Raw genomic sequence first — 10,504 nt, 5'->3', positions numbered from 1 at the left:
AAAATCAAGTGTTTTAATCAACTGCCACTCTGCTAGATCCACATTGTGGCAGCATCAAATATCCAGAATTGTAGGAGCTTGCAATGCTGAGGCAGATGTGAAATTGAAGTCAAGTTTTGAAGAAAAAATGTCATGTTCAACTCAATGGTCCCGAAAAAGAGACAATGTCTAGCAGAGGATGGTTTCTATCGATCGACGTCTGGGTTATGGGCCCAGCACGTTTCCGCTGTACCACTCTGCTTGGATTACAACCCAGATGGGACTCTAACCCACAATCCCTGGCTTAGGAGGCCAGTGCCTTATCCATTAGGCCACTGGGGCTGGCCAGGAAAAGGTGGATTTCAGAACACTACATACCCAAAATCAAGTGTTTTAATTAACTGCCACTCTGCTAGATCCACATTGTGGCAGCATCAAATATCCAGAATTGTAGGAGCTTGCAATGCTGAGGCAGATGTAAAATTGAAGTCAAGTTTTGAAGAAAAAATGTCATGTCCAACACAATGGTCCCGAAAAAGAGACAATGTCTAGCAGAGGACGGTTTCGATCCATCTACCTCTGGGTTATGGGCCCAGCACACTTCCGCTGCGCCACTCTGCTTGTAGTACACCCCAGATGGGACTCCAACCCACAATCCCTGGCTTAGGAGGCCAGTGCCTTATCCATTAGGCCACTGGGGCTGGCCAGGAAAATGTGGATTTCAGAACACTACATACCCAAAATCAAGTGTTTTAATTAACTGCCACTCTGCTAGATCCACATTGTGGCAGCATCAAATATCCAGAATTGTAGGAGCTTGCAATGCTGAGGCAGATGTGAAATTGAAGTCAAGTTTTGAAGAAAAAATGTCATGTCCAACTCAATGGTCCCGAAAAAGAGACAATGTCTAGCAGAGGATGGTTTCTATCCATCGACGTCTGGGTTATGGGCCCAGCACGTTTCCGCTGCACCACTCTGCTTGGATTACAACCCACATGGGACTCTAACCCACAATCCCTGGCTTAGGAGGCCAGTGCCTTATCCATTAGGCCACTGGGGCTGGCCAGTAAAATGTGGATTTCAGAACACTACATACCCAAAATCAAATGTTTTAATTAACTGCCACTCTGCTAGATCCACATTGTGGCAGCATGAAATATCCAGAATTGTAGGAGCTTGCAATGCTGAGGCAGATATAAATTGAAGTCAAGTTTTGAAGAAAAAATGTCATGTCCAACACAATGGTCCCGAAAAAGAGACAACGTCTAGCAGAGGATGGTTTCGATCCATCGACCTCTGGGTTATGGGCCCAGCACGCTTTCGCTGCGCCACTCTGCTTGTAGTACACCCCAGATGGGACTCCAAACCACAATCCCTGGCTTAGGAGGCCAGTGCCTTATCCATTAGGCCACTGGGGCTGGCCTGGAAAACGTGGATTTCAGAACACTACATACCCAAAATCAAGTGTTTTAATTAACTGCCACTCTGCTAGATCCACATTGTGGCAGCATAAAATAACGAGAATTGTTGGAGTTTGCAATTCTAAGGCAGATGTGAAATTAAAGTAAAGTTTTGAAGAAAAAATGTCATGTCCAACTCAATGGTCCCGAAAAAGATACAACGTCTAGCAGAGGATGGTTTCGATCCATCGACCTCTGGGTTATGGGCCCAGCACGCTTCCGCTGCACCACTCTGCTTGAATTACAACCCAGATGGGACTCTAACCCACAATCCCTGGCTTAGGAGGCCAGTGCCTTATCCATTAGGCCACTGGGGCTGGCCAGGAAAAGGTGGATTTCAGAACACTACATACCCAAAATCAAGTGTTTTAATTAACTGCCACTCTGCTAGATCCACATTGTGGCAGCATCAAATATCCAGAATTGTAGGAGCTTGCAATGCTGAGGCAGATGTAAAATTGAACTCAAGTTTTGAAGAAAAAATGTCATGTCCAACTCAATGGTCTCGAAAAAGATACAATGTCTAGCAGAGGATGGTTTCGATCCATCGACCTCTGGGTTATGGGCCCAGCACGCTTCCGCTGCGCCACTCTGCTTGGAATACAACCCAGATGGGACTCCGACCCACAATCCCTGGCTTAGAAGGCCAGTGCCTTATCCATTAGGCCATTGGGGCTGGCCGGGAAAAGGAGGATTTCAGAACACTACATACCCAAAATCAAGTGTTTTAATTAACTGCCACTCTGCTAGATCCACATTGTGGCAGCATAAAATAACGAAAATTGTTGGAGTTTGCAATTCTAAGGCAGATGTGAAATTGAAGGAAAGTTTTGAAGAAAAAATGTCATGTCCAACACAATGGTCTCGAAAAAGATACAAAGTCTAGCAGAGGATGGTTTCGATCCATCGACCTCTGAGTTATGGGCCCAGCACGCTTCTGCTGCGCCACTCTGCTTGGAGTACAACCCAGATGGGACTCGAACCCACAATCCCTGGCTTAGGAGGCCAGTGCCTTATCCATTAGGCCATTTGGGCTGGCCGGGAAAATGTGGATTTCAGAACACTACATACCCAAAATCAAGCGTTTTAATTAACTGCCACTCTGCTAGATCCACATTGTGGCAGCATCAAATATCCAGAATAATAGGAGCTTGCAATGCTGAGGCAGATATGTAATTGAAGTCAAGTTTTGAAGAAAAAATTTCATGTCCAACTCAATGGTCTCGAAGAAGATACAATGTCTAGCAGAGGATGGTTTCGATCCATCGACCTCTGGGTTATGGGCCCAGCACGCTTCCGCTGCGCCACTCTGCTTGGAGTACAAGCCAGATGGGACTCAAACCCACAATCCCTGGCTTAGGAGGCCAGTGCCTTATCCATTAGGCCATTTGGGCTAGCCGGAAAAATGTGGATTTCAGAACACTACATACCCAAAATCAAGTGTTTTAATTAACTGCCACTCTGCTAGATCCACATTGTGGCAGCATAAAATAACGAGAATTGTTGGAGTTTGCAATTCTTAGGCAGATGTGAAATTGAAGTAAAGTTTTGAAGAAAAAATGTCATGTCCAACACAATGGTCTCGAAAAAGATACAACGTCTAGCAGAGGATGGTTTCGATCCATCGACCTCTGGGTTATGGGCCAAGCACGCTTCCGTTGCGCCACTCTGCTTGGAGTACAACCCAGATGGGACTCGAACCCACAATCCCTGGCTTAGGAGGCCAGTGCCTTATCCATTAGGCCATTTGGGCTGGCCGGGAAAAAGTGGATTTCAGAACACTACATACCCAAAATCAAGTGTTTTAATTAACTGCCTCTCTGCTAGATCCACATTGTGGCAGCATCAAATATCCAGAATTGTAGGAGCTTGCAATGCTGAGGCAGATGTGAAATTGAAGTCAAGTTTTGAAGAAAAAATGTCATGTCCAACTCAATGGTCTCGAAAAAGAGACAACGTCTAGCAGAGGATGGTTTCCATCCATCGACCTCTGGGTTATGGGCCCAGCACGCTTCCGCTGCGCCACTCTGCTTGTAGTACACCCCACATGGGACTCCGACCCACAATCCCTGGCTTAGGAGGCCAGTGCCTTATCCATTAGGGCATTGGGTCTGGCCAGGAAGAGGAGGATTTCAGAACACTACATACCCAAAATCAAGTGTTTTAATTAACTGCCACTCTGCTAGATCCACATTGTGGCAGCATAAAATAACGAGAATTGTTGGAGTTTGCAATTCTTAGGCAGATGTGAAATTGAAGTAAAGTTTTGAAGAAAAAATGTCATGTCCAACTCAATGGTCCCGAAAAAGATACAATGTCTAGCAGAGGATGGTTTCAATCCATCGACCTCTGGGTTATGGGCCCAGCACGCTTCCGCTGCGCCACTCTGCTTGGAGTACAACCCAGATGGGACTTGAACCCACAATCCCTGGCTTAGGAGGCCAGTGCCTTATCCATTAGGCCATTTGGGCTGGCCGGGAAAATGTGGATTTCAGAACACTACATACCCAAAATCAAGTGTTTTAATTAACTGCCACTCTGCTAGATCCACATTGTGGCAGCATCAAATATCCAGAATTGTAGGAGCTTGCAATGCTGAGGCAGATGTGAAATTGAAGTCAAGTTTTGAAGAAAAAATGTCATGTCCAACTCAATGGTCTCGAAAAAGATACAATGTCTAGCAGAGGATGGTTTCGATCCATCGACCTCTGGGTTATGGGCCCAGCACTCTTCCGCGGCGCCACTCTGCTTGGAGTACAAGCCAGATGGGACTCAAACCCACAATCCCTGGCTTAGGAGGCCAGTGCCTCATCCATTAGGCCATTTGGGCTAGCCGGGAAAATGTGGATTTCAGAACACTACATACCCAAAATCAAGTGTTTTAATTAACTGCCACTCTGCTAGATCCACATTGTGGCAGCATAAAATAACGAGAATTGTTGGAGTTTGCAATTCTTAGGCAGATGTGAAATTGAAGTAAAGTTTTGAAGAAAAAATGTCATGTCCAACTCAATGGTCCCGAAAAAGATACAATGTCTAGCAGAGGATGGTTTCAATCCATCGACCTCTGGGTTATGGGCCCAGCACGCTTCCGCTGCGCCACTCTGCTTGTAGTACACCCCACATGGGACTCTAACCCACAATCCCTAGCTTAGGAGGCCAGTGCCTTATCCATTAGGCCACTGGGGCTGGCCAGTAAAAGGTGGATTTCAGAACACTACATACCCAAAATCAAGTGTTTTAATTAACTGCCACTCTGCTAGATCCACATTGTGGCAGCATCAAATATCCAGAATTGTAGGAGCTTGCAATGCTGAGGCAGATGTAAAATTGAAGTCAAGTTTTGAAGAAAAAATGTCATGTCCAACTCAATGGTCTCGAAAAAGATACAATGTCTAGCAGAGGATGGTTTCGATCCATAGACCTCTGGGTTATGGGCCCAGCACTCTTCAGCTGCGCCACTCTGCTTGGAAAACAACCCAGATGGGACTCCGACCCACAATCCCTGGCTTAGAAGGCCAGTGCCTTATCCATTAGGCCATTGGGGCTGGCCAGGAAAAGGAGGATTTCAGAACACTACATACCCAAAATCAAGTGTTTTAATTAACTGCCACTCTGCTAGATCCACATTGTGGCAGCATAAAATAACGAAAATTGTTGGAGTTTGCAATTCTAAGGCAGATGTGAAATTGAAGGAAAGTTTTGAAGAAAAAATGTCATGTCCAACACAATGGTCTCGAAAAAGATACAAAGTCTAGCAGAGGATGGTTTCGATCCATCGACCTCTGGGTTATGGGCCCAGCACGCTTCCGCTGCGCCACTCTGCTTGGAGTACAACCCAGATGGGACTCGAACCCACAATCCCTGGCTTAGGAGGCCAGTGCCTTATCCATTAGGCCATTTGGGCTGGCCGGGAAAATGTGGATTTCAGAACACTACATACCCAAAATCAAGTGTTTTAATTAACTGCCACTCTGCTAGATCCACATTGTGGCAGCATCAAATATCCAGAATTGTAGGAGCTTGCAATGCTGAGGCAGATGTGAAATTGAAGTCAAGTTTTGAAGAAAAAATGTCATGTCCAACTCAATGGTCTCGAAAAAGATACAATGTCTAGCAGAGGATGGTTTCGATCCATCGACCTCTGGGTTATGGGCCCACCACACTTCCGCTGTACCACTCTGCTTGGAGTACAAGCCAGATGAGACTCAAACCCACAATCCCTGGCTTAGGAGGCCAGTGCCTTATCCATTAGGCCATTTGGGCTGGCCGGGAAAATGTGGATTTCAGAACACTACATACCCAAAATCAAGTGTTTTAATTAACTGCCACTCTGCTAGATCCACATTGTGGCAGCATCAAATATCCAGAATTGTAGGAGCTTGCAATGCTGAGGCAGATGTGAAATTGAAGTCAAGTTTTGAAGAAAAAATGTCATGTCCAACTCAATGGTCTCGAAAAAGATACAATGTCTAGCAGAGGATGGTTTCGATCCATCGACCTCTGGGTTACGGGCCAGGCACGCTTCCGCTGCGCCACTCTGCTTGGATTACAACCCAGATGGGACTCTAACCCACAATCCCTGGCTTAGGAGGCCAGTGCCTTATCCATTAGGCCATTTGGGCTGGCCAGGAAAAAGTGGATTTCAGAACACTACATACCCAAAATCAAGTGTTTTAATTAACTGCCACTCTGCTAGATCCACATTGTGGCAGCATAAAATAACGAGAATTGTTGGAGTTTGCAATTCTAAGGCAGATGTGAAATTGAAGTAAAGTTTTGAAGAAAAAATGTCATGTCCAACACAATGGTCTCGAAAAAGATACAACGTCTAGCAGAGGATGGTTTCGATCCATCGACCTCTGGGTTATGGGCCCAGCACGCTTCCGTTGCACCACTCTGCTTGGAGTACAACCCAGATGGGACTCGAACCCACAATCCCTAGCTTAGGAGGCCAGTGCCTTATCCAATAGGCCATTTGGGCTGGCCGGAAAAAAGTGGATTTCAGAACACTACATACCCAAAATCAAGTGTTTTAATTAACTGCCTCTCTGCTAGATCCACATTGTGGCAGCATCAAATATCCAGAATTGTAGGAGCTTGCAATGCTGAGGCAGATGTGAAATTGAAGTCAAGTTTTGAAGAAAAAATGTCATGTCCAACACAATGGTCTCGAAAAAGAGACAACGTCTAGCAGAGGATGGTTTCGATCCATCGACCTCTGGGTTATGGGCCCAGCACGCTTCCGCTGCGCCACTCTGCTTGGATTACAACCCAGATGGGACTCTAACCCACAATCCCTGGCTTAGGAGGCCAGTGCCTTATCCATTAGGCCATTTGGGCTGGCCAGGAAAAAGTGGATTTCAGAACACTACATACCCAAAATCAAGTGTTTTAATTAACTGCCACTCTGCTAGATCCACATTGTGGCAGCATAAAATAACGAGAATCGTTGGAGTTTGCAATTCTAAGGCAGATGTGAAATTGAAGTAAAGTTTTGAAGAAAAAATGTCATGTCCAACACAATGGTCTCGAAAAAGAGACAATGTCTAGCAGAGGATGGTTTCTATCGATCGACGTCTGGGTTATGGGCCCAGCACGTTTCCGCTGCACCACTCTGCTTGGATTACAACCCAGATGGGACTCTAACCCACAATCCCTGGCTTAGGAGGCCAGTGCCTTATCCATTAGGCCACTGGGGCTGGCCAGGAAAAGGTGGATTTCAGAACACTACATACCCAAAATCAAGTGTTTTAATTAACTGCCACTCTGCTAGATCCACATTGTGGCAGCATGAAATATCCAGAATTGTAGGAGCTTGCAATGCTGAGGCAGATGTAAAATTGAAGTCAAGTTTTGAAGAAAAAATGTCATGTCCAACACAATGGTCCCGAAAAAGAGACAATGTCTAGCAGAGGACGGTTTCGATCCATCTACCTCTGGGTTATGGGCCCAGCACGCTTCCGCTGCGCCACTCTGCTTGGAATACAACCCAGATGGGACTCCGACCCACAATCCCTGGCTTAGAAGGCCAGTGCCTTATCCATTAGGCCATTGGGGCTGGCCGGGAAAAGGAGGATTTCAGAACACTACATACCCAAAATCAAGTGTTTTAATTAACTGCCACTCTGCTAGATCCACATTGTGGCAGCATAAAATAACGAAAATTGTTGGAGTTTGCAATTCTAAGGCAGATGTGAAATTGAAGGAAAGTTTTGAAGAAAAAATGTCATGTCCAACACAATGGTCTCGAAAAAGATACAAAGTCTAGCAGAGGATGGTTTCGATCCATCAACCTCTGGGTTATGGGCCCAGCACGCTTCCGCTGCGCCACTCTGCTTGGATTACAACCCAGATGGGACTCTAACCCACAATCCCTGGCTTAGGAGGCCAGTGCCTTATCCATTAGGCCATTTGGGCTGGCCAGGAAAAAGTGGATTTCAGAACACTACATACCCAAAATCAAGTGTTTTAATTAACTGCCACTCTGCTAGATCCACATTGTGGCAGCATAAAATAACGAGAATTGTTGGAGTTTGCAATTCTAAGGCAGATGTGAAATTGAAGTAAAGTTTTAAAGAAAAAATGTCATGTCCAACACAATGGTCTCGAAAAAGATACAATGTCTAGCAGAGGAGGGTTTTGATCTATCGACCTCTGGGTTATAGGCCCAGCACGCTTCCGCTGCACCACTCCGCTTGTAGTACACCCCAGATGGGACTCAAACCCACAATCCCTGGCTTAGGAGGCCAGTGCCTTATCCATTAGGCCACTGGGGCTGGCCGGGAAAATGTGGATTTCAGAACACTACATACCCAAAATCAAGTGTTTTAATTAACTGCCTCTCTGCTAGATCCACATTGTGGCAGCATCAAATATCCAGAATTGTAGGAGCTTGCAATGCTGAGGCAGATGTGAAATTGAAGTCAAGTTTTGAAGAAAAAATGTCATGTCCAACTAAATGGTCCCGAAAAAGAGACAATGTCTAGCAGAGGATGGTTTCGATCCATCGACCTCTGGGTTATGGGCCCAGCACGCTTCCGCTGCGCCACTCTGCTTGTAGTACACCCCAGATGGGACTTGAACCCACAATCCCTGGCTTAGGAGGCCTGTTCCTTGTCTATTAGGCCACTGGGGCTGGCCAGGAAAACGTGGATTTCAGAACACTACATACCCAAAATCAAGTGTTTTAATTAACTGCCACTCTGCTAGATCCACATTGTGGCAGCATCAAATATCCAGAATTGTAGGAGCTTGCAATTCTAAGGCAGATGTGAAATTGAAGTAAAGTTTTAAAGAAAAAATGTCATGTCCAACACAATGGTCTCGAAAAAGATACAATGTCTAGCAGAGGAGGGTTTCGATCTATCGACCTCTGGGTTATAGGCCCAGCACGCTTCCGCTGCACCACTCCGCTTGTAGTACACCCCAGATGGGACTCAAACCCACAATCCCTGGCTTAGGAGGCCAGTGCCTTATCCATTAGGCCATTTGGGCTGGCCAGGAAAAAGTGGATTTCAGAACACTACATACCCAAAATCAAGTGTTTTAATTAACTGCCACTCTGCTAGATCCACATTGTGGCAGCATAAAATAACAAGAATTGTTGGAGTTTGCAATTCTAAGGCAGATGTGAAATTGAAGTAAAGTTTTAATGAAAAAATGTCATGTCCAACACAATGGTCTCGAAAAAGATACAATGTCTAGCAGAGGAGGGTTTCGATCTATCGACCTCTGGGTTATAGGCCCAGCACGCTTCCGCTGCACCACTCCGCTTGTAGTACACCCCAGATGGGACTCAAACCCACAATCCCTGGCTTAGGAGGCCAGTGCCTTATCCATTAGGCCACTGGGGCTGGCCGGGAAAATGTGGATTTCAGAACACTACATACCCAAAATCAAGTGTTTTAATTAACTGCCACTCTGCTAGATCCACATTGTGGCAGCATCAAATATCCAGAATTGTAGGAGCTTGCAATGCTGAGGCAGATGTGAAATTGAAGTCAAGTTTTGAAGAAAAAATGTCATGTCCAACTAAATGGTCCCGAAAAAGAGACAATGTCTAGCAGAGGATGGTTTCGATCCATCGACCTATGGGTTATGGGCCCAGCACGCTTCCGCTGCGCCACTCTGCTTGTAGTACACCCCAGAAGGGACTTGAACCCACAATCCCTGGCTTAGGAGGCCTGTTCCTTGTCTATTAGGCCACTGGGGCTGGCAAGGAAAACGTGGATTTCAGAACACTACATACCCAAAATCAAGTGTTTTAATTAACTGCCACTCTGCTAGATCCACATTGTGGCAGCATCAAATATCCAGAATTGTAGGAGCTTGCAATGCTGAGGCAGATGTGAAATTGAAGTCAAGTTTTGAAGAAAAAATGTCATGTCCAACTCAATGGTCTCGAAAAAGATACAATGTCTAGCAGAGGATGGTTTCGATCCATCAACCTCTGGGTTACGGGCCAGGCACGCTTCCGCTGCGCCACTCTGCTTGGATTACAACCCAGATGGGACTCTAACCCACAATCCCTGGCTTAGGAGGCCAGTGCCTTATCCATTAGGCCATTTGGGCTGGCCAGGAAAAAGTGGATTTCAGAACACTACATACCCAAAATCAAGTGTTTTAATTAACTGCCACTCTGCTAGATCCACATTGTGGCAGCATAAAATAACGAGAATTGTTGGAGTTTGCAATTCTAAGGCAGATGTGAAATTGAAGTAAAGTTTTGAAGAAAAAATTTCATGTCCAACACAATGGTCTCGAAAAAGATACACTGTCTAGCAGAGGAGGGTTTCGATCCATCGACCTCTGGGTTATGGGCCCAGCACACTTCCGCTGCACCACTCCGCTTGTAGTACACCCCAGATGGGACTCAAACCCACAATCCCTGGCTTAGGAGGCCAGTGCCTTATCCATTAGGCCACTGGGGCTGGCCGGGAAAATGTGGATTTCAGAACACTACATACCCAAAATCAAGTGTTTTAATTAACTGCCACTCTGCTAGATCCACATTGTGGCAGCATAAAATAACGAAAATTGTTGGAGTTTGCAATTCTAAGGCA

At 45.7% G+C, this 10,504-nt stretch overlaps 4 non-coding genes across 4 annotated transcripts; all 4 read right to left on the bottom strand.

Annotated features, from left to right (window-relative positions):
• Positions 1-607: 607 nt before the first annotated feature.
• Positions 608-680, bottom strand: trnar-ccu (transfer RNA arginine (anticodon CCU)). The gene has a single exon. It is a non-coding gene; the product is annotated as a tRNA-Arg (tRNA).
• Positions 681-8,145: 7,465 nt separating this feature from the next.
• Positions 8,146-8,218, bottom strand: trnar-ccu (transfer RNA arginine (anticodon CCU)). The gene has a single exon. It is a non-coding gene; the product is annotated as a tRNA-Arg (tRNA).
• Positions 8,219-9,222: 1,004 nt separating this feature from the next.
• On the bottom strand, positions 9,223-9,295 carry trnar-ccu (transfer RNA arginine (anticodon CCU)). Its single transcript has one exon. It is a non-coding gene; the product is annotated as a tRNA-Arg (tRNA).
• A 1,004-nt stretch (positions 9,296-10,299) lies between these two features.
• trnar-ccu (transfer RNA arginine (anticodon CCU)) lies at positions 10,300-10,372 on the bottom strand. The gene has a single exon. It is a non-coding gene; the product is annotated as a tRNA-Arg (tRNA).
• Between the last annotated feature and the right edge of the window lie 132 nt (positions 10,373-10,504).

The sequence above is a fragment of the Salminus brasiliensis genome, chromosome 16, assembly GCF_030463535.1.
Source record: "Salminus brasiliensis chromosome 16, fSalBra1.hap2, whole genome shotgun sequence".
In the NCBI taxonomy this organism is placed as follows: Eukaryota; Metazoa; Chordata; class Actinopteri; order Characiformes; family Bryconidae; genus Salminus; species Salminus brasiliensis.
Note: the sequence above shows the minus strand (reverse complement) of the source record. Positions and strands in the feature narration are given on the sequence as shown.